This window comes from Notechis scutatus, chromosome 2, assembly GCF_049901735.1.
Source record: "Notechis scutatus isolate UNSWTSFEM ecotype Mainland chromosome 2, rNotScu1.2, whole genome shotgun sequence".
Classification (NCBI taxonomy): domain Eukaryota; kingdom Metazoa; phylum Chordata; class Lepidosauria; order Squamata; family Elapidae; genus Notechis; species Notechis scutatus.
Genome location: NC_142010.1, coordinates 109,642,724 through 109,665,943, shown reverse-complemented (window position 1 = coordinate 109,665,943; position 23,220 = coordinate 109,642,724). Strand labels below are relative to the sequence as shown.

The following is a 23,220-nucleotide window of genomic DNA, read 5'->3' as shown; positions in this document are numbered from 1 at the left end:
GCTGCATCCTAGAAGTAATGTACATACAATCTCAAGACAAGGGGGTCATGCTACTGGGAGTTGTAATTGCAACGTAACTAGAACTATCAGATGGAAGAAATGCCATTAGCAATATGGCACATTTCAGAACTGGTGTTTTGAATGATGAGAAGACTATTATCTTACAACAATGGAAACAAGGGAAGAAAGGCTACCAAGATATCCAAAATGGGGATTTAAATATTAAAAAAAAAAAAAAAATAGAGATGCAAAGCTAGGAATCATTCAGCTATTATATGTCCATACTCAATTGGAAAACATTTAACCCAGATATTTTGCCCTGAATTCACTTGCTCACAGCCACTAAAATGTAAAATCTAAACAGCAGCTAGAAGAGCAACACTACTCATCAGTGGGGCTACTATTCATGTTAGTTCACCATTTGCTTAAGAGAATGGAATAACTGAAGTATCTTTAGGGAAGGCTTGAATTGTTTCCACTCAAGATTTATACAGTGGTGCGAAAGTTTCACAGATCCAGAAGATAGGTTAACTTAATAGGAAGGAGAAAGCACATTCTGAATGTTGAGGACATGGCATGAATACCTTAACAAAATGGTATCAAGGGACTGATCACTTCCTGAAAGAGTTGCCATGGTGATAGTGCCCAACTGCAAAGCACCCATCTGCCAAAAAGCAGGCAAATGAGGTTCCCCATCATCTTCTCTGCCCCCCTCACTAATGGTATGGGATAATCCTAAATACGTTCTGTGTTTTATCTGAGGGTATAGACTGCTTTCTGTATAATCACATTGCTGTAATGCTAGAGTCTACTGCATTTGCTCTCTGCATGCCAACTTATTTATTTTGAATTGTAAAAGTTTTTTTTAAAAAAAAAAAAGATCAAAGGGAGCAATAACGGCCAGGAAAATGATCCTAGGTACCACATTCCCTCCCTCTGCTATATTGAAGGTTGGAGGAAGTGTTTGATCATGGGGCAATAGAGATTATAAATAGTAAATAATATCAACTCCAAGAGGTAGTTAATAAAAGCTTACATTTCAGTTCTTACATTTTCCTAACTTTTCCTTTAACTCAGGCTTTTTTTTTTTAAAAAAAAAAAACCTTAATGACTAGCAAGTTCTTGTAATAAGATTTTCTTGCTCCTCTAGGAACATTTCATTAAGTCTTTAACAACTCCCATTCCATATCCTTAATGAGGTTTTTTGGTCCGGAAATAATGTGTGTCATCAAAATCACTAGTCTGTTGGGGCCTTCTTCATTTTTGTAGCTGATTACTAGCAAACAGAGAGAGGGGAGGACACAGAAGGAACACCTAATTAAAGAGAAATAGGAATAGAGAACAGAAGCTGAAAAGGCTGAAGAAAGAGAAATTCTATGAAGTAGAAATATGGCTGGTCAACTCTGGACCGTGGAAGCTTATAAATAGACATTGGAAAAGGTTGGTAAAGCCTGAGAAGTACTATGTACCATCTGTTGTAACTTGTTCTCCACTTTCCTATATGTTGCAGCTTTATCATAATAAATAATAATTAAATACTGAAGAAGTACAATTTTGAGTTTTTGCAATTTTAAGACTTAGCATTGATGTCCCATTACATTTGGACAAATTTGATTATTATTAATAAAATGTTTTTATGACTCCATTCTAGCTAATTTAAATATGTGTGTATGTGTATATACATGCATACATACATATGTATGTATGTGCATATGTATATACACACAAACACAAGTATGCAAGATAGCTGTGGGCAATATGCAAGAAACTGGTTTCCTTTATCCATACTTAATTGAATTCTTCTGAAATTAAGGAAGACATTTGGTGTTAAATGGCAAGATATATTTTAACCATGTTTATTTTTTTAAGCAATTGATCATAATTGTTTAGAAAAGTAGTTTCTAATTCAGAGATGGTAAGACAAATGTGCAATATCTTTTACAAAGAAGAAACTCAAAATTGTACTTCTTCAGCATTTAATTCTTATTCTTTAGCTCTGAACATAGGTTGTTCCCTGGGCTCATCACTATAAACCTTCTAATCCCAATTCCAAGATGGTTTACATGTCATTTCTTGAGCTGACATCTGGTTGCCTAACAGCTGCTGAGGCAGATGGAAGGCAGTTCAAGATGACCGAGCAGGAAAATGGAATTTTCTGAGGTAATCTATGTAGGCATTCTGTGTCAATTTGCAGAATTGTCTTCCAAGGGTCAATGAACTGCTGAGCTCCGATGGATGGCTGAAGGACCATTCTCTTCCATCTGGTGATTGAGCTCTTTGCCTCTGTTGATAGCCATTTTTACTGTATTGTGGCTCTCCAGGGCAGTCTCTTTTCTTTCTTTTTTGTGGTATAGTGAGAGGAATATTTGCCACATGGAAAATCAAAATTTGGTCCCTACACTGTATTCCCACCAGTAAGGAGATAGCAGGACTTCACTAGCAACTTTTACTTATCTTACAGTTCTGCTTGTTTATTCTAGAAAAATTAGCACAATATCTTAAGGATTTCATTTCTCATTTCTCTCTCTTTCCCATACATGGATACTAATTACAAAAGGTATAAAAACACAGCTGCAAGAAAATTCCAGAATCTACATTGGGGAAGGACCCTTACTTAGCAAACTCAATTTCTCCAAATAGTTTGATAGTAAGTGATGCCCAGAATCAGCTGGAAGGAATTGAGGTGCAGAAAAGCTAGTGGTATCTCCTTTCCTTTCAATTTGATATGGATAGAAAATGAAAAGCAGTTGTGGGAAAACTGTTCCACGTGTATGAGCAGAGGGATAGAGTAAAGGGGCAGGGGTGGAGCTCTTTTCTCTCCTGTTCTTCTCATGGCAGTGCTGCTGTTATCTTTCCTCTTGTTCCCATCCTGGCAGCTTTCTGGAGAGCATCGCTGACATCTGGAAGAAAGTGCAGCGACTTTATGAGCCTTATTTCTGAGGCATAGAACAACAGTGGGGGGATACAGTTGTCAAAATGGCATTTTTCCTTCTATCTTGAGGATGAAAGGAAATCACTGCAGTGGGGCTATCTCAATGACAGCTTTCTAACTGGGACATGGAATATAATTGGATGGTCTTGACTTCAAGCATGGGTGGCATTATTTGGGAACAGGGGACTCATACATATATTGAAAAATGGACAAAACAAGTATATTCTACTTAAAACAGCAGAGTACATAAAACTCGACAAGTTTATCTTCAGTCCAATTCTACCTCCAGGTACATAATATTTTTCAGCCAAGAATTAATAATGCTATGCCGAGTAATCCATTTTTAGACATGAAACATCCTATTATTTGAAAACAGACAACATATTGCTCATAGTATTCCATGGAAGAAGATCCGCTGGGAGAACTGCCCTGGCTGACCTAATAGTGGGTGGATTTGCTTTTTTTGAGCAAGGATTTCTGGCCCACCCCAAGCCTTTACTGTCTGGAGTGAGATTTGTGTTTGTCCCAGAAGGTTCCTGATGAGTGGGAATGGGCAACTCTCCATTCTGCTATTTTCCCATCACCCAAAAACCACAGCTAGTTTTTATGAGAAAAAACGAAACAAAATTGATGTTGATTATATTGGGCCAATAGGCCTCAGAGAAGGAACTGCTGGTCTCTTTCAAAGTCCTTGTTTTGACAATCATTGGGCCTGCTTGGATTTTGGGAGACTCTATCACAAAGCAACTCTACGTAGTTGAACCTTTAGCTGGAAAACCTTCACTGGAAATAAGGGTGATCTTGACTCTAGGCCATATTTCTCTTTATCTGTACTGTAGAGTCAAACATGACATAGATTTGTATCTTCTGACATTTCAAGGCAATGGTGTAAAAGTGAAAGTTGAAGAGATCTTGGATAAGACGCCTTGGGATGGGGTGTAAGGTGCTTTTATTTCCCAGTTTTTCTGCCCACTCCCCCTTTTTTCCTCCTTCTCATAGTCTCCCTTCCCACCACTGGTCATCTCATGATAATGTGGATGGGATGTCTGAATGAACAAGAGCAGGGTTTTCAATCTCTTTTTCCATTAACTTTTTCAAAGGCTTGGGTACATTGCAAGGCAAATCTGTACTTATGCCCAATATCTTTGTATTCCCAGAGAATCTCTAGGATAAAAGACGCAACTCATAGTTGTACATCTGCTTGAACATTTACGTGATTTGCAGTTTTATTTGAACAAAAAAGAGCCTTGATTCTGAATTTGTGAGCTCTTGGACTGAAGTGTGGTATTAACAATATGACTGACTCAAAACTTGCCTTACAGTCGGTTGGAAGCAGTCTCTTTGTATACTTTATATTATGTATCTGTTTTTTGTGCTGGACAGATTTATTGATGTGATGGTTATCCAGTGTGAAATAAATCTTGGAAGTCTCCACATAGGACGTGCTAAGATCTGTTGTTCCTTTGTTATCTTTGAATTCTGCCACATCACTGCTGATTCCACTTGCAAGCCATATCCAAACAACATATCTCTGTGTTTTTTCCTCCCTGTAATTTGGCCTAAGAAAATAGCAAATATCCTACTCCAGAGACTGAAGGGGAGCATAACACTTCCACAGAGAAAATGGAGCAGTGAGAAGAAACTGTAAATTGCAGTGGACCCTTTTCCAGAAAGGCTCTTCATCCACAAGCAAGATTTCCAGGCCACCAGCAAAAAGAGGACTTCTTCTCCTTTCTGTCCTCATTTCCTCCATCTGGCATACATAGTCTTAACATCAAATCTTGTCTGGCTTTTGGCGTATCTACAAACGAACCTCTTCCTGAGCAGCTGTTCTCCACTGCTCAGGGCTTCCCTATAAGGACTATAAGGACTAACTGCAAATTAACAAGCTCTACTGGGTGACCTTGATTAGTATACCCTGTCCGAAATTGACACGATCTTAATTAGTTACACTCTGAAGGCTTTTGCTTTCTAACTGCTGTAGCACATTCCTGTGATTGAAAAACCAATCTTTCTGATGCTGGAAAAAATAATTTCATATACATATAGGCCTATGTACTTTTTCTGCTGGTTTTTTTTTTTATGGTAATTTATTATTTGCTGTTTATATGTAGACTGTCAGCTTATGCACTGGGGACAAATTCCTTGTGTGTCCAATCACACATAGCCAATAAAGAATTCTATTCCTATTCCATTCCATTCCATTCCATTCATTTTTATCATGTATGCCAAGAAAGTTGAACAATTAGTGTGGCCTCCTTATCACCACCACCCCAACTTGTACTCCTTTCCAATTGTCCATGTCCTCCTTTGCCTGTTCAACTACGTAATATCTACGAGCTTTTTTAGACAGCCAACTTGCCCCACTTCAAGATACCAAGGATTGAAGTGCTTCTCACTGAAAAGCAGAGGCTTAGAGCCCAGACGAAGGCCTTGAGTCCAGGACTAGAATGCTTGGAGGTCTGGTTTGCCTGGAGCATCAATCCATCAGCCAGTCCATATTTGCTTTCTCTTCTATGAATACAAGAATGTATGATCGAGAGATATACTGAGATAATATTTTCTGTTTGAAATTATCTTGCATTTTCTTATATCTTCTTACTTAATCTTCTTTTAGTTATCATTTTGGTTTAATATAATATATTACATCAGAAAAGATGAAATTTGCCTAGAAATACATAATGTAACTTGCCAATTAAACTAGCAATCACTGAAGTCAAAAAATGTCATTTAGTAATTCAGCTATGAGGGTGTTTTTCAATATCCAAAATAACTTAGTATTTTAAAACAACTCTGATAATGGAACGAACTTATCCTGGAGCTATTTATAGGTTGTAACTCTGCACATTCAGTGAAATTGCAGCTGAAATGAACTTCTCTTAATATAAGGCTCTTAAATGTTAAATCTTGCCTGATTGTTTACAATAAGGCTAGACTTTCTTAAATCAGGGAAAACATTATATTAGTGTTTATTCTGATTTGTGATGCTTGCTATGTTTCTGGCTATTCTTAACAGTAGACTTTAATAAAAAATGAAATAGGAGTATCTTTATATGTAGAATTAATTTAATATTACTTTGAAAATATGTATTCAGTTTTACATAGCTTGTGAACATTTTCAAATTTATTTTTAGTTTGTTCCTCTTTTTTTCTTAGTTGCACTTTTAAAAAATTCTGTAAAGTTGGGGGAAAAGTCTATTCCATTCAGCTAACATGCTAACAGCCTTCTATATGATCAGTGGGATCGTATGGCAAGAAAAACCAAAAGTACACATATAGACTGGGTGAAACCAGGCTCAATAGCAGTAACTGTGAGAGGGATCTTGGAGTCTTACTGGACAACCAGCTAAATATGAGCCAGCAGTGTGCAGCCGCCGCCAAAAAAGCTAATGCAATCCTAAGTTGTATTAACAGAGGGATACAGTCAAGATCAAGGGAAGTACTCATACCACTCTATAAAGCCTTAGTACTGCATCCAGTTTTGGTCACCACATTATAAAAAAGATGTTGAGACTCTAGAAAAAGTACAGAGAAGAGCAACCAGGGTGATTAGGGGACTGGAGGCTAAAACATACAACGAACGGTTGCAGGAAATGGGCTTAGTAAAGAGAAGGACCAGGGGAGACATGATAGTGGTCTTCCAATATTTGAGGGGCTGCCACAGGGAGGAAGGGGTCAAACTATTTTCTAAAGCGCCTGTAGGCCAGACAAGGAATAATGGATGGAAACTAAACAAGGAGAGATTTAACCTGGAAACAAGGAGAAACTTTCTGACAGTGAGAACAATCAACCAATGGAACAGCTTGCCCTCGGAAGTTGTGGGAGCGCCATCAGTTGAGACCTTCAAGAAGAGATTGGACTGCCATTGGTCAGAAATGGTGTAGGGTCTCCCGCTTGGGCGGGGGGTGGACTAGATGACCTACAAGGTCCCTTCCAACTCTGATTATCTGTATGTTAAGATAGCCATATGAGGCACATTTGGTATTTGATGAAACTCAACCAGTGTAGCTTTTATTTGTCAGATTTAGATCCTACTTTTCCTCTAGGAGCAAAAAGTATCTTGTATAACACTATACTCTCCTGCTTTTCTGATGACAACAACAACAACAAACACCCTTTGGACTCAGTGAAATGCCTGGCCCCACATTATCCAACTGAGTCTGCAGAACTGATGTTGCATTTGAGCCTGGGTTTGCTCAGATCCTACTCCAAATCTTTCACCACAATACCACAGTCAGAAGGACATTTTGCATCTGCAGGCAGAAAAAGTGGGCCAGATTAATCTATCAGAGTTCCCTCTCAGAAGAATGACTTTCACCAAAACAACATGACAACAGACTTCATTTACATTACCTATGTAGGACTGTGACTTCCATTTTTGACTTCCATTTTTGTAGCAAACGTTTTATTATTTTCCATGTGCGGTCCCAAAGCAAGACGCTGCAATTCAAAGCCATAAGTTCATTTATCATGCTGGTGATTACACCTTGATCAGATGCTCAGGAGAGCACATTAATGCACGAGCTGTATGCAAAGGGCAGAGGTGAACTCTCCTGCTTTCCCACTTACTTGGGGTGGGAGTGGGGAGAACTGCCCCAAAGCTTGAAGATTCAGCTTCATTTTTTGAAGTTCACTGACACTCGGGACAAATAAAAAGCCTCCCCTGGTTGAAGGTCAGAGATATTGTCAGGTCTGATTCATCAGACATTCCTTGAATGGGAAATTATGCAGAATTATGAGAAGACAATTGATCCAGCATTTGGAGTAAATGTTGGGAGGCTAGTAATATCCGATTTGTAGCTCGCTTTTTCTCCAGGAGTTCCGTTCTGCTTCCATTGAAAGCATCTTTTGTTAATCTTCGCAACAACAACAACCCTAATGGGTAAATTGGGCCAAGAGAGAGTGAGGCAAATTCATGCTGAACTAAGCTTTTCTCTTCCCATTTTCTGGGTGGAGAGGAGGATGGGAAAGATAATTAATTGCATGCCTTCCCTTTTAAGTTGCTCAGAAAAAACACAGGCAGAACCAAACAGGACGAAATGCAACTGTGGGAGGAAGAAAACCATCCGTTGTAGACTAACACCAGGCCTCCAAACATTTTAACTATCCCATTTAATGTTACTCGTGTTTTAGTGGAGATGAACATGTTTATAGTAAATGAGAAACTCTAAATGTTTAAGGATCATAGCAGAACGTAAGGTTTATACGAGCTCTCGTTTATGAGGATAGTTGGAGAAGCACAACCATGGACTCCAACATCCATTAATGTCTTTCTTTTTTCCTTTGCTCCAATTCCCATAAAAGTGTGAGCGGTCAGTGTTGATGCAAAATCCCTGGTGGATAGAATTACTGACAAGGCCTGGCAAGACAGGAAAGGAAATTGTTCTGGGGAAGGATTATCTGAGGCTAGAAGTAAGACCAGAAAAACAAGACAGAGTACGGATGTAGTTTAAGGACTAAAGGGCAGAAAGGAAACAGAACAGATGTGAAAATTACATTTGAATGAAAAGCAATGCCCAGTCTATTGGAAATTGAGAGCCAGGAAGAATAACATTGTAGTCTAGTCTGTGGCATTGGTCTAAATTGCCTATGATGAACAAGGTTTATTCAAACTAAGGACCTGTAGTGTGTTAGGGGAAAGAACATATAAATTCTGCCAAGGCTGAACATTATTGATGCAGATGTGCATAGTTCTTTGGAGTGACCTTTTAATTGGAAATCGGAGTAACGGCTATTTGTTCTCCTGCTCACTCAGCAATCCAGTGTAATGTTATAGAGAATGACCTTAGAAGATGGGGAGAAGAGATGCACACTGGACAACCAGCAGATAAAAGATGTCTCGGTCCACAGAATGAGTAAGGGCATGGAAAATGTTTCAGAAGGGACCCTCCCTAGTTTACCAGAGAATAAAAGAAGGGGGCGGATACATACAGTCTTGCAAGATTCTGTTAATGTAATCTTAAAATAAAGACGGAGCAGAAGACACCTGATTGTGTTTCTTGTCTGGACTACCTTGTGGGGATGACATTCATCTAGAGATACTTGTGCTCTCCAACTGGCCACCGATGGTGTTGCTTGTTATCCAGGGCAGTGGTGGGATTCAAATTGTTTTACTACAGGCTCTGTGGGTGTGGCTTGGTGGGCATGGCATGGCATGGCTTGATGGGCATGGCAGGGGAAGGATACTGCAAAATCCCCATTCCCTCCCCACTCCTGGGGGAAAGTTACTGGAAAATCCCATTCCCTCCCCAGCCCACTAACCTGGTTTCTGGCTCCTTTCTCCTGTGCAGGGCAACAAAAGAAGACCCAGCCGATCAGCTGGGACTCAGGTGGCAGACAATAGATGGGGGCAGGGCCAGTCAGAGGTGGCATTTGCCAGTTCTTTGAACTACTCAAAATTTTCCGCTACCGGTTCTTCAGAACTGGTCAGAACCTGCTGAATACCACCTCTGATCCAGGGACTGAAGAAAGAGTTCTTTGACCAGTTTGCTCCATTCACACAAACTCTGTAAATGGAGTAGGAAGATAAGGGGCTTCCTTGCAAGATTGAATTGAGCACTGATTCCTGCAAACAGAGGATCTAACACTAACATCCATTTTATGCGGAACGTCACCCTGCAAACGAATTCCCACAAAATGAATTTGTACTGATAAGTCACTTAGGGCAGAATGTTAACCAGTGATGTGGGACCAGTGATATGGGGAATTAGAGAGAATAGAGATATTGATGGAAGCTTCCATCAATTAAAATGAATATAACTGGATGTACTTTCCTGAAATGGAGGCTTATAAGAGCCAAGGGAGTAGCTCAAACTGCAGGCTGTTGGATTTAGAGATCATTTAATAAAAATACTGATTTTGGCTGATACTTACTTGGATATATTAATAAAACCGGAAGGACAATTTATGGGAAATGATTTTATACAAGTTCCCAATGAAACGAAAAAGAGGCTCCCATAACACAGTATTTAGCCTCCTGTTTGAAAGACCCCTTAATTTGAAGGGTTATCCAAATCTGACTTAAAGGCATAGTAAAGATAAAGAGAACCAATCTGGTAGTTGTTAAGGCATCAGGCTAGAAACCAGGAGGTGGCGAGTTCAAATCCTGCCTCATGTACAAACTAGCTGGATGACCTTGGGTCAGTTACTTTCTTTCAGCCCCAGAAAGAAGATAATGGTAAAGCACTTCTGAAAAGCATTGCCAAGGAAACTGCAGGGACTTATCCACACAGTCTTCAGGGGCCAACAATGATTCAAAGGCACACATACACACAGCAACCCTCAGGTCAAGCTTGACTCTTGGTAATCATCTGAACACCTGTGTATTTTTAAAGTAACAATGTAGACATGATTTGCCGTTGCTTTCTTCCAGGTTGTTTGTTTGACTTCATCTTGTCTAGCCCTGGAATTTCCCAGCGATCTTCCATGCAAACTATCCAAGTCCAACCTTGTTTAGCTTTTTTAGGTCAACTAAAATCAGGTAGGTACTGCCACCTGCTGCAGTCAGCTTAAAGACAATGAAGTATTTAAAATGGAGTGCGAGGCCACAGCACTCCTTAGACTGCCTGTTCACGATTTCCCCCGCTATGCGTTGCGTATTTCACTGTAAATTTGCAACTATTCCTATAAAATATGGACAGTACAAATCTTCCCTGACTTTAGTGAATTGGAGAGGGAAGGATGGGCACCCACACATGAGCCTCACTGTCTAAGTAGGGATTAACTTGTCTCCATTAATTCAGGAAGATCAACAGGAAGGGCCTGGAGTCACTGAGATTGAGAAATCTGGGATCAGTGCCCTAAGAAGAAACACTGCCTTTAATTTGTCCCATTAGGAGTCTAGGCTAAACCACAGCATGGGTGTTCCGTCTGGTCAGCCATCCCAGCTGTTATCCAGAGGTTATTTCACTCACTAAAGAATCTACCGATCGTTCCAATTCACCACCCAAATACAATTCTAGGAAGCTCTCCAGCTTGGTTGTTATCAAAAGTCATAACTTCCAATCTAAGCACGCCTCACTGAGCCGTGAGCATTGCACAACCAGGTTCCTTAGCATAATTTCCATTCCTCTGAGGTTAGTAGTGGCTGCAAATCACCTTTGCACTTCATCTTGAGAAGATGCCTCATCGCCTCCTGGTGTTCTAAAAGCAACACTGATGAAGTCCCAGAAGTTGTAATACGTTCTGGTTGCAGAACCTGATACATTTTAGGCAGGGGTGGGATTCATAATTTTTAACAACCGGTTCTGTGGGCATGGCTTAGGTGGTGGGTGCGTCTTGGTGGTCATGTGACTGGGTGGACATGGCTTGGTGGTCATGTGACTTGCTGGACGTGGCCAACTCAATATCACTCACATCGAGGCACGCATCTCCTCGCCTGGCCTCTCATGACTGTGGGGATGCTGCAACAGTCGTAAGTGTGAAAAATAGTCATAAGTCACTTTTTTCAGTGTCATTGTAACTTTGAATGGTCACTCCACACAAGGAAAGTACCAGCAAAGGAGAGGAAAAAAACTCCAGAGACATTCCTGAGACAGGAAGTCTAGTCCTTCCAAGAATGTAATTCTGTAAGCAACACCAGAATGTTTCCTTCTTGCCTTCCTTACAGGATTAGGCCAGTAATTTCTTCTAACAACCAGTTCTCTGAACTGTTTAGAATGTTAACAACCGGTTCTAGAGAATAGGTGCGAACTGGTAGGATCCCACCCCTGATTTTAGGTTAAAAGCCCTGCAGGCCTTTCCCTTTGCTGTGTTGTCTGAAGCAGATGGGAGCTGACGCCCAAAATGTCTCTGGATTTGTTTTACAAATGTTAAAAAAAACAAAAACAAAAAGGAGCAGGGTGAAAGTAGAGCCTTTCTCCACCCCTGAGTTAAAGTTCCATCCACCCATCTCCTACTCAGAAGAAAACTCTCTCACAGGAGTCCCCAAACTTGGCAACTTTAAGACTATGCTGGCTAGAGAATTCTGGGAGTTGAAGTCCACAAGTCTTAAAGTTGCCAAGGTTGGACACCCCTGCTTTAGATGGTACCAAAATAAGAGGTGGGGTAGGCAGGGGAGGAAAAACATCACTTTAATCCTGCTTAAGGAGAACTTGTTTCCCTGAGCTAAGACAGGTTGAAAGGACAAAACAACAAGCAAAAGATGCCAGACTAAGTTTCCATCATGGCTGGGTACAAGTGGGGAAAGGCCTACCACTTTCTTTCTTTTTTTTTTAAACAAACTTTATTCAGTTTTTCACGTTAAAAACAAAAATCTCTTTTTAGTGGATGACATGTTTCCGGGTCATCACCTTTACATACAAATATGACAGCAATTATACATTGATATATGCATACTTAATTCTATTATTACCTTTTCCATTCCAAATTTTCAGTAAGGAGAGAAACAAACACATTAATTCTAGCCTCTTTCATTAATCTCAATCGAAACATCTTTTTGTTTCATTTCAATTATTTCAAATATAATCCTTTAATATTTATTTTAAAAATAAAGATAAACAATATGTGTTTGCATAATAATAATAATAATAATAATAATAATAATAATAATAATAATAATAATAATAATAATAATATGATAATAATAAAAAAGTTACCAATGTCTCTCCTTCCTTTTAATAGTCTATATTAACTTATTAATTTAGTTGGTTCTTTAGTGTGTCATGTTCCCTTTCCATTACACATTCTTTTTATAAATTCTAGATCAATACAAATTTTAACACTAAAAAAAACCCAACAAGTATAGGTTTCCCCCTTTTACTGTTTTGAGTGTGACACCTCAATGATTAAAATATACCGGGAAAGGCCTACTACTTTCATCGAGAACAACTCTCACTATGCCATTCTCAGTTAATTCAGCAATCTGCCTTTTTATCACTGAGTAAATATTTCCTTTGATTCACACCAGCCTGGTTTTGCATGGAGTGTGTATTCATTCATTGTGATGACCCGTAGTCTCTCAAAATAACCCCAAACCCAAAACATATATTAAAGTCCGGTAAGGCCTTCACTGTTTTATTAGGCACAGTTTAAGGTCACAAAAGTATATAATGAGGCAAACAGAAAACCAAAACAAACCGCATTGATGAGAGTTCCGAAGCAAGCCGAGGTAACTAATCATAAACTCCAGGAAAATAATTCCAGGAGAAAAGTCCATGGGAAGAACGCTAACGAAGATAAATCTCTTTCAAGGTAAACACTAACTGACTCCAGCAATTCTAACTACATAGCTGAAAAACTTATATACATAGCTCCCACCTGCAAGCCACGAGGAGGATCATGGTAATCTCCTTTTGAGTAGACCTCCCTTTTCTCTGATCCTCTCCTCCCTGCGTGCCCTAGGATGGATAGGGGATGGGCCTGGATCCTCCTCTGACTGCTTAGCCAGACTCTGCCCTTCCCCAGCCTCCTCCACCACCTCTGGAGCCACACTCCCACACCCTGTTGGCTGTTCCTCCTCTTCCTCAGAGTCAGACTCCACCAGGGGCATGACATTCGTCCAAAACTGAATGAAATAGGCTGGGAGGATGAATGAGTTTGCAATGAATGTCTCCCCCCTCCCCCACCTTGTTTATGAGTGTGTCAGACTCCCGAGTCAACAAAGAAACATCTATTCATACATATAGATTTTCAGCCATCAAAACTATAATGGCTTATAGTGCTCTTTGTTAGCTATTTTATAAATTGCTTATAAAAGTTATCTATTGTCCACAAGGATGGCAGGTGCATTATACCATCATGAACTTTAGTGTAACATACCTTCCTGTTACCCTCTGTCTTGGAAGAGTAATCATGTCATCCATAGATTTTGGATCATAGAATAAATCCCTCCAACTATATATCTAGATATGGCTGGTCTACAACTGCCAGCATCCCTTAAAAGTATAAGTAGCCCTCGTTTAGTGATCGTTTGAAGTTACAATGGTACAGAAAAAAGTGACATGACCACTTTTCACACTTACAACTGGCAGGATGTAGAAGATACACTTTATCGGCCCTCTGAAAAGCACTGAAACCCAGATATTGGGCCATGATATGGGATAAGCCCAGCCAGAATGAAAGATCTTGAATGAGATATATGTCCGATGGCCCCAGTTACTTTATTATTAAATTATTCTGGATTTTTTTTTTCTGTTCCAGCTGTTATGTTGTTTGCTTCTTTGGTTTTTGTTGCTGTTGTTTTTCGGAAAACTAAGTTGCTCAGAACTGTTTTGCAAATTAGGTGGCTTTATAAATCAGTTCGATGGGTAGATAAAAAGATAGACAGACCCAAATAATGCTCCCTATGGTTTTATTTATCCTGCGCGTTTAATAAACTGCAACAGAATTATATAAACATGTTCTGAACATCTCATTGGGCTTGAGAGGCACTGGAAAGGAGATTGGGTGATACAGTACTGATACTTCCTGTATATGAAATCAGCGTCTCGATTCTTATGACAAGTCCCCAAAGACTCTCTCCAGTTATAATGAGAAACTGCTGTCAAATTCCATTAATTGTATCTGTGTTTTCATTCCCAAGTGGAAATTCTGGAAGGATGTATGGTATTTCCTCAGTTCTTTTAACTGTAGCAAATGCTGATTTGTGCTTTCAGAGGTAATGTCTCCTTGTTTAATGGTGAATAAGACATTGCCATTTGTTCTGGTAATGATGAGCCCCTTAGAGGATTTTCCTGCCCATTTCCCTTCTTTTTAATTCTCAGGTACTTCAATGGAATGCTCCCGGTAGTAACCGTCTTTAACTTCCTTCAGACTTTCTATCACTCATTCTTTCCTTATCATTAATTCGGTCACTTCTCATTTGCTCATCCTGGCGAGGCAGAGGAAATAATAGGCTAAAGTCTAGTAGTACCTAAGTATCTCCTATGTGGGTCATGTTGTCAGACATATTTTATGTACTGGATAGAAATGGGTCCGTCCTATTTGAATTGATAGTAGCTCAAGAGGTAAGAGAGATGCCTCCCTTCCCCATGAGCTATCATGAGGCAATGCTGTGGATGATGGGCAATGCAACTGTAATTTTGGGAGAGGAACAAAGTAAGATTCCTGGATGAGGATTGCTTGTTTTAAAAATGACAGATGGGAGCAATGGTCCTAATTACAATTCCTAATGTGATTAGAAATATCATTAAATGTTAGTTTAGGCAGGAGGCACAGGTCTCCTTCTGGAGCCATACCCAATGCAGCTTCCAAATAAGCCTACATATAATATCCATGGAATGCACAACGTGGGAACAGTAAGAAGAAAGATCACATGAGAAACCCTGGTAGAAAAGATGAATGGTGAATACTGGGCAGAAGTTTTCAAATTTAACATTTTTGCTGCATGCATCTCTTCATATACAGAACAGAACAGAACAACAGAGTTGGAAGGGACCTTGAAGATCTTCTAGTCCCAACCCCCTTCTCAAATAGGAGAACCTATACCATTTCAGATGGGTGGCTGTCCAGTCCCTTCTTGAAAGCCTCCAATGATGGAACATCCACAACTTCTGAAGGCAAGCTGTTCCACCAGTTAATTGTGCTCACTGTTAAGAAAGTTCCCCTAAGAAAAGGAAATTTTATATAATAGTTGAGAGAGTTGAATTAGAATAGAATTCTGTATTGGCCAATTGGCCAATTCCACACAAGGAATTTGTCTTGGTGCAAATGCTCTCAGTATACATAAAAGAAAAGATAACATTTGTCAAGAGTCAAGAATCATAACATACAACACTTAATGATAGTCATAGGGTACAATAAGCAATTAAATCATACTAGGAAACAGTCAATATAAATCATAAGGATACAAGTGACAAAGTTACAGTCATACAGTCACAAGTGTAGGGGATGGGTGATAAGGAGTGATGGGCAGATTAATAGTAATAGTAGTGCAGACTTTATAAATAATTTGACAGTGTTGTGGGAATTAGTTGTTTAGCAGAGTGATGGCATGGGGGGAAAACTTGTCATTGTGTCTAGTTGTTCTGGTGTGCAGTGCTCTATAGCGTCGTTTTGAGGTTAGGAGTTGAAACAGTTTATGTCTATGTCCGGGATGTGAGGGGTCTGTAAATATCACATCCCGGACATAAACTGTTTCAACTTGAATTACTGGGAGCTACCAACACTGCTACCATTATGCCACTGTATACTTCTGGATTCTCACCCAACCACCCTGTGAGTAGTGAGTAGTAAGTGTGGTCTGAACCAGAAAAGGCTGTGGAGAAAACTTTGCATGTGACTTGCCTAACACTGCCTCCATGTCCTTTTTTTTTTTTTTTTTAGTGTTAAACTAGAAGGGGCTTAATCTGGCATTTATTTAAGTTAGGCTAGCCAGGATGCTTCTGTCGATGACTCTGTTATGGTGAATAAGGGTTTATGAAAACAGAAAAGGTACTTTGCTAGACAAAAATGTACTTTATTAGACAAAAAACTGGGGGCTGTTATCATGAGGACAAGGGTGGCTGATCAGCCTCAGAAAAAGTGAGAACTGGATTTATATGATTTAATGATAAACTTATGAATGGTCATGTATTGTGTATGTCGAAAGTGAGATAGCAAATATCTCATGTTTTTACAAAAAGATAGCTTTGTTTCCTCTCTCTAGCTGATTTGAACAGCATTGCATTGGTATGAGGCTGAGACAAGAAAACACTCAACGTCTCCTCCAAACTGCTAGCAGCAACAGGTCAAGACCTCGCTGGAAGCAACAGTCTGGGATCCATTTATCACTTCCAAAATCCCTCACATGCACAGGGAGGCCTTGGTCTCACTCACCTCCCTTTGCTCAGACTTGTCCTGTGGCCTCTTGTTCCCCTTCTCCCCCTCTTAACCCTCTACGCAGGACTTTGGAATCCTCTGGCTTTCTCTTCCCAGCCTTGCTTTCCAAATAAATAGAAATTGAGAAGCCTCTCAGCATGGTAGCCTATAAATCACAGCTGCCACTTTTGATTTGGGAAGAGATACAGGGAGAGATGATGCAAGGAGCTGAGGTTACTGGGGAGAAGAGGCTGAGTTAGGAGTGAAGAGAAAATGTAGCCTTATGCAAGCTCTCAAAATGTATAAAACTGGGGAGGGTGAGAAGGAAAAGGGGGGGAGGAATGAGGGTGAACCCAGTCAGATTGTCAAAAGTTGCTTGAATAGGTCAAGTCCTATGGATTTATAGAGTAGAATTCTTTATTAGCCAAATGTGGTTGGACACACAAGGAATTTGTCTCCAGTGCAAAGCTCTCAGCGTACATACAAGCAACAGGTGATAAATCATGATCATAATAAAATATATTCATCATCATAAGTGATAGTCATAGGATACTAAATAAGCAATCAACATAAATCATGCTACAATGCTAAATAAAACAATATAAATCATAAGATACAAGCAACAAAGTTATAGTCATAAGAAGATAAGGAAATGGATAATAGGGAAGGATAAGGAGAATAATAGTAATGCAGCCCTATTGGATAGTGTTGTTGAAATTAATTGTTTAACAGTGTTAGCATGGGGGGAAAACTGTCCTTGTTTCTGGTTGTTTTGTTGTGCAATGCCCTATAGCATTGTCTCGAGAGAAGAAGTTCAAGCAGTTTATGTCCAGCACGTGGGGGGTCTGTAGATATTTTCACAGCCCTCTTTCTGTCTCATGCAGTGTACAGGTCCTCAATGGAAGGCAGGCTGGTAGCAATCTAACTATCCATTGAAGTCTGTGTCTGAATTGTTTGTTATCTAGTAAGCTTGCCCAATGGGGAAAGATGTGCATCAGATGAACCACAGTAGGCATTGCCCACATCTTGTCAAAGGATGCAAAGGGCAGTTTCTGCAGATTTATCCACATGCCTCTTTTCTAGAGATGCCATAACTTCTAAGTAGTATTTGTTAACTTTGACAACCTTAAGATGTGTGGACTTCAATTCCCAGGATCCCACACCCAACTTTGAAGTCCACACATCTTAAGGTTGAGGAACTCTGTTCTAAGGAGAACGGCAGTTTACAGTGAAGTGGACCAAATCCCACCAGCATGGAAGAAATGAACATGTGCTGACCAGCAATGGTGGGCACTATTCCCACAGGCTGGATATCCCAGTTGAAGAGATTGAATTAGGCATCCAATCCTGGCATTACTTAATTGTGAATGTAATCACAGAATAGCAAGCAAGACTGACATGAGATGAAACTAAGAAGTAACAATATTATATAAAGATAGAAGGAGGAGGACAAGATTTTGATTATGACTCTGTGAAGCGATTGATTGTAAGTTTTAAGTTTTGTTAAGTTGTAAGTTTTAACTCACAGGTCTCCTGTTTGTTCTGCTACATTCCTCTTTAGCATCTGGCTCTGGCAATGCCAGTCAGAGCTGGACTTAGGAAAATATTTGTAACTCAGGGTAGAAATCAGGCATCCTTGGTGCTCTCTGAACTTGGTTGTTTTATTGCAGACGTTTCATTACCAAACGAGGTAACATCATCAGTGCTAGTAAGGAGCAGGGTTTGCTAACAGTAAATAGCCCAACCAAAGAATCTTCAAGACCGTTCTCACCAACACTGATAGAGCAAGCCACTAGAATGTAAACTGAGAGTAAACCCCACTCCTTACTGATGATGAGAGAGTAGCAAGGATCCTTCGGAGCTGGAGTTAAAGGAAAACAACTTTAAAAGCAATAGCACTTATATACCACTTCACAGCCCTCTCTAAGCTGTTTACAGAATCAACATATTGCCCCCAACATCTGGGTCCTCATTTTACCAACCTTGGAATGATGGAAGGCTGACTCAACCTTGAGCCAGTGAGAATTGAACCGCCAAACTGCTGGCAGCTGGCAATTAGCAGAAGTAGCCTGCAGTACTGCATTCTAACCAATGCACCATGGCAGTTCTTAATTGTGAAGGACTTGGTTAGTTTATGGCACCTCTAGGTAAGGCTGCAAAAGTCCCCATAAAAAAATCTGAAATAGTAACTGCCAATCTCTGTTCACAATATTTTGCAGATAGACAATTACACGCAGTGTTTGTTTCTTTCTTTATATTTCATATCTCTTAACCATCCACTTCCCTGGGAGGGAGAACTTCCCATGTTCTTAATTAGTTCAAAGCAGCCTGGTTGTTGGGGGCTTTTGTCTTGTCCTGGGGATTGCACATCAATCTTGAAGGATGCAGGAGTAATCAAGAGCTGTTATTTGGCTGCATGCTTCCTCTATCTCTGTGCCTATGGTACCCTTTAGCTAAACTACAGTATATAACAAGAGAGATTGTGAGAGCTGGGCTAGTAATGTAGCTGGATGGTTCTAGCCAATTTCTTTCCAACAGATGTAACAGCAGAACTGCTTGAAATACAACTCCTGAGTCAAGTCCCTTTAAAGCTTAATTGGTATGTTCTTGAAAGCAATGATGGGCAGTCAGTAAAATTACTGTTTCTGGGAAACAACTGTGTGTCTGTGTTGGGAGTGGGAAATGAAGCTATCGACTCTTTGGAGCAAGCAGCTGAAACATCAGAAAGTTGCTTTGCTAGCAGACTTTTTTTTTTAGCCAAGGCAGTTTTACCAGGAGGGAGAATTTGCTGATCTGATGTATGGGAAAGTAGAACATTGGCTTAGACTGGGGCCTCCATCATTCATTTTTGCCCTCAGTTTGTGTGTTTAAGAGAAGGGAAGGGTTATGAGTGTTGTCAGTTCTGTTTTTGAGATGAGAGCAAAGTTGGAGCTCCACAATTGAATAGTTGTGTGGAAAAGGAAAAAGCCTTCTGCTCCATCAACTTCTCCGAAAGCAGCTACTGGTATGTATGATGTAAAACAAAATGTTTTTATTGAAGAGAAGAGAAGAGAAAGCTCAATGCCAAGAATGTACAAACTACAAACCTTATATTCAGAACAATGTGGGCCTCTGTTTTCAGAGCTCTGAGAAGTGGAACTTACATAATTCTAGTTGCAATTTTGAATCATTTGCAGTTGATGGGGGGGGGAAGGATAGTAGTGGAAACTGAACATAAGATGTGGCTATACCAAATGAATCCCTGAATACTCACAGAAAGAAGGGCAAAGGGAACTTAATTTATCTCTCCTTTTAGAAGAGGAATGTGGAATTTAAGACTTGTGGACTTCAACTCCCAGAATTCCTGAGTTAACATGACTGGAGGAGGAATTCTGGGAGTTGAAGTTCACAAGTCTTAATAAAGCTGCCAAGTTTGAAGACCCCTGCTCTTGATATTGCTGATTGTCAGTTCCACCTTAACAGAATAACAGAGTTGGAAGGGACCTTGGGGGTCTTCTAGTGCAACCCCCTGCTCAAGAAGGAAACCCTATAACATTTCAGACAAATGGTTGTCCAACCTTGGAGAGGTGTTGGAGCATTTACAACTTCTGGAGGCAAGTTGTTCCACTAATTAATTGTTCTATCAGGAACTTTTTTCTTAGTTCTAGGTTGCTTCTCTCCTTGATTACCTTAGTTTCCATCCATTGCTTCTTGTTTCTTGCCTTCAGGTGCTTTGGAGAATAGGTGGTGTTAAGTTTGGAGAATAATGGAGACCAGACATCTGACCAGTGACTTCAACTCTTTTAATAACAGTAAAATAGAATAGAACAGAGCAAGGCTATGGGCAGCAGTAACCCTTTTATAGGGTTGGCTGCTACCCTATTAACCAATAACATATACAACAAGTTCAACTAAAACCCAATAAGAAGTGTCCTAATATTGGCCAATCAGGGGCTTGTTATGGACCAATCCTTGTTCATTGTTTAAGGACCAATCAGGTGTGCAGGCTTTCAAAACCTGCTTTGCATTTGGGCCAAGTTACTTTTATTGATTCACAACACCCCTCCCCTTGGGTTCCGTTTGAGGGAGCTGTAACAAAATCTTCAAGATAGACAGGCCGTTTGGTCTGTCTGGATGATTCCGTGGCTCCACCGGGTTTGGCCTAAAGTCCTGTTCCGGTGGAGCGTTTGGATGATCTCTATTAAGTTCCGTTTCGCTGCACGGTGATTCCGTGCTGCTACCGCTATGGTTGTCTCCGCCAATCAGTGTTTCTTCGGGGTTTCGCAGTTCGGTTTCCCCGTGTTAAGGTCCCATGGGACAGTCAACTCCCTCCCGCTTCAATTCCCGGGACTTCGCTGGGCCGTAGGGTTTCCGTTGGCCTGCTATTTGTCATTTCAAAGTCAATTTCCTCGATATTTCCTCCCCCTCAGTTGGTGAACCCGGGAGCCCTGGGCGCTGGGTGGTAATCTCGAACGGAGTTGGTCTATGTGGCGTTTCCACACCCTTCCATCATCTGTTAGCAGGCGGTAAGATCTAGGCCCTGTGAGGTGGGTGACGGTTGCGGGTATCCATAACGGGTCGCCGGAGAAGTTTTTGGCAAAGATTAAGTCACCTACCTTAAATTCCCGGCATTTGCTGCTGGAGCCAAAAGGCTTTTCGGTGCGTATGCGGGGTGGAGCCGGTCGAGGTGTGATCGTAGTTTCCGCCCCATGAGAAGTTCAGCGGGCGTTTTGTTGGTAACGCTGTGGGGCGTGATGTGCTGCAACAATAAAATTCTATTGATTTTTTCATCAATGTTGCCGAATTCCATTTTGTGGAGGGTCTTTTTTACAAACTGTACCATGCGCTCGGTACGTCCGTTCGCCGCAGGGTGCGCGGGCGAGGTGAGCGCATGGCGGATGCCCCGGTCAGCAAGATATTGTTCAAATGGTAATGCTGTGAATGGTGGGCCGTTATCCGAGACCAAAATGTCCAGAAAACCATGTGTGGCAAATAGTCTGTTTAATTTGTTGATGACTGAGTCCGTTGTAGTTGTGTTCATTCGATGGATCTCCAGCCAATTTGAATAGGCGTCGACAGTAATAAGGAAAGTGTGTCCTTTTGTAGGCCCCGCAAAGTCAATATGAATACGGGACCATGGTCCCCTCGGAGTTTCCCATTCGGTCGGGCTTGCTTTAGGTGGGGCGTTGCTGACGTCCTGGCAACGTTGACAAGTAGCGACCCAGGCCTTGATTCTTTTGTCGATTCCCGGCCACCAGGCGTAACTCCGTGCGAGTGCTTTCATCCGCACTATGCCCGGATGTCCATCGTGCAATACCGCCAAAACAGTTTTTTGCAGTTTGTCCGGGATAACGACTCTATCCCCCCACAAGATGCATCCCTTTTGGGAAAACAGTTCGGTTTGGCGGGCTTTGAAAGGCGCCCATTCAGGTGATAATTGTTCTGTTGGCCAACCACGTTCAACCCAGCGTAGGATGTGTTGCAGAACCGGATCACGTTTTGTTTCGAGGGCAATGTCTCTCGCTGTCAGTGGTGGTAATCGTGTAGAGCCTCAATTTGCAGCGTTGTGATGGTTGGGGCTGGATCTTCAACCGATTCTGGGAGCGGCGTTCTGCTCAATGCATCAGCGTGGAGAATTGATTTCCCGGGCGGTGTTGCAAGGTGTAGTTGTACGCCGCCAAGAATTCAGACCAGCGGGTCATTCTGGGGGACAATATATACGGGGTTTGTTTATTACCCGCAATAATCCCCAGCAGTGGTTTATGATCAGTAATTATTGTAAACGCACGCCCATACACATATTCATGAAATCTTTTAACTGCAGCCACAATAGCTAAAGCTTCTTTGTCCAGCTGACTATAATTTCTTTCAGCTTTAGCTAAAGTTCGCGAAAAAATGCGATGGGAGCTTCCGCTCCGTTCGGTATACGTGGGCCAGGATTGCTCCAACCCCAAAAGGTGAGGCGTCACAAGTAATAGTTAGCGGGAGCGTCTCGTTGTACTGCATAAGTACAGAATCAGAAGTTAGCAATTTCTTTACTTGTTGGAAAGCGTATTGTTCATGTTGTCCCCAAACCCACGTTGCTTTTTTGTCTAAGAGTCTATGTAATGGTTCAGCTACCGTTGCTTTATTGGGTAAAAAGACGTTATAAAAATTGATAAGTCCAAGGAACGCCTGTAGATCTGCCTTGTTCCTTGGAGTGGGGGCCTTCTTAATTGCCTTTAATTTGTCTTCAGTGGGATGGATTCCTTGACTGTCCAGGAGGTATCCCAAAAATTCCACTTTTTCGGTACATAACTGACATTTATTTTTTTAACTTTGAGGCCTGCGTTTTGGAATCTTTGTAAGACCTCTCGGAGTCGTTTTCCTAGAATGTCTCGGTTAGGGGCGGCGATGAGTACATCGTCGAAATACGGTACGACCCCTCTTATTCCTTGTAACAGCCTTTCCATTAAGCTCTGAAAGATTCCTGGTGCAACGCTTACCCGAACTGGAGCCGGTTGCATTTAAATGCGCCCTATGCGTGACGATAGTTTGCGCCTCCGCGGTGGTCGGATCTACAGGCAGTTGTT

At 40.9% G+C, this 23,220-nt stretch overlaps 1 long non-coding RNA gene across 1 annotated transcript in view; it reads left to right on the top strand.

Annotated features, from left to right (window-relative positions):
- Window positions 1-1,142: 1,142 nt before the first annotated feature.
- Window positions 1,143-23,220, top strand: part of LOC148132173 (uncharacterized) — a 44,085-nt gene continuing 22,007 nt past the window's right edge. The window contains exon 1 of the long non-coding RNA XR_015747658.1: window positions 1,143-1,440. This is a non-coding gene — a long non-coding RNA (uncharacterized LOC148132173). The remainder of the gene's footprint in view (window positions 1,441-23,220) is intronic.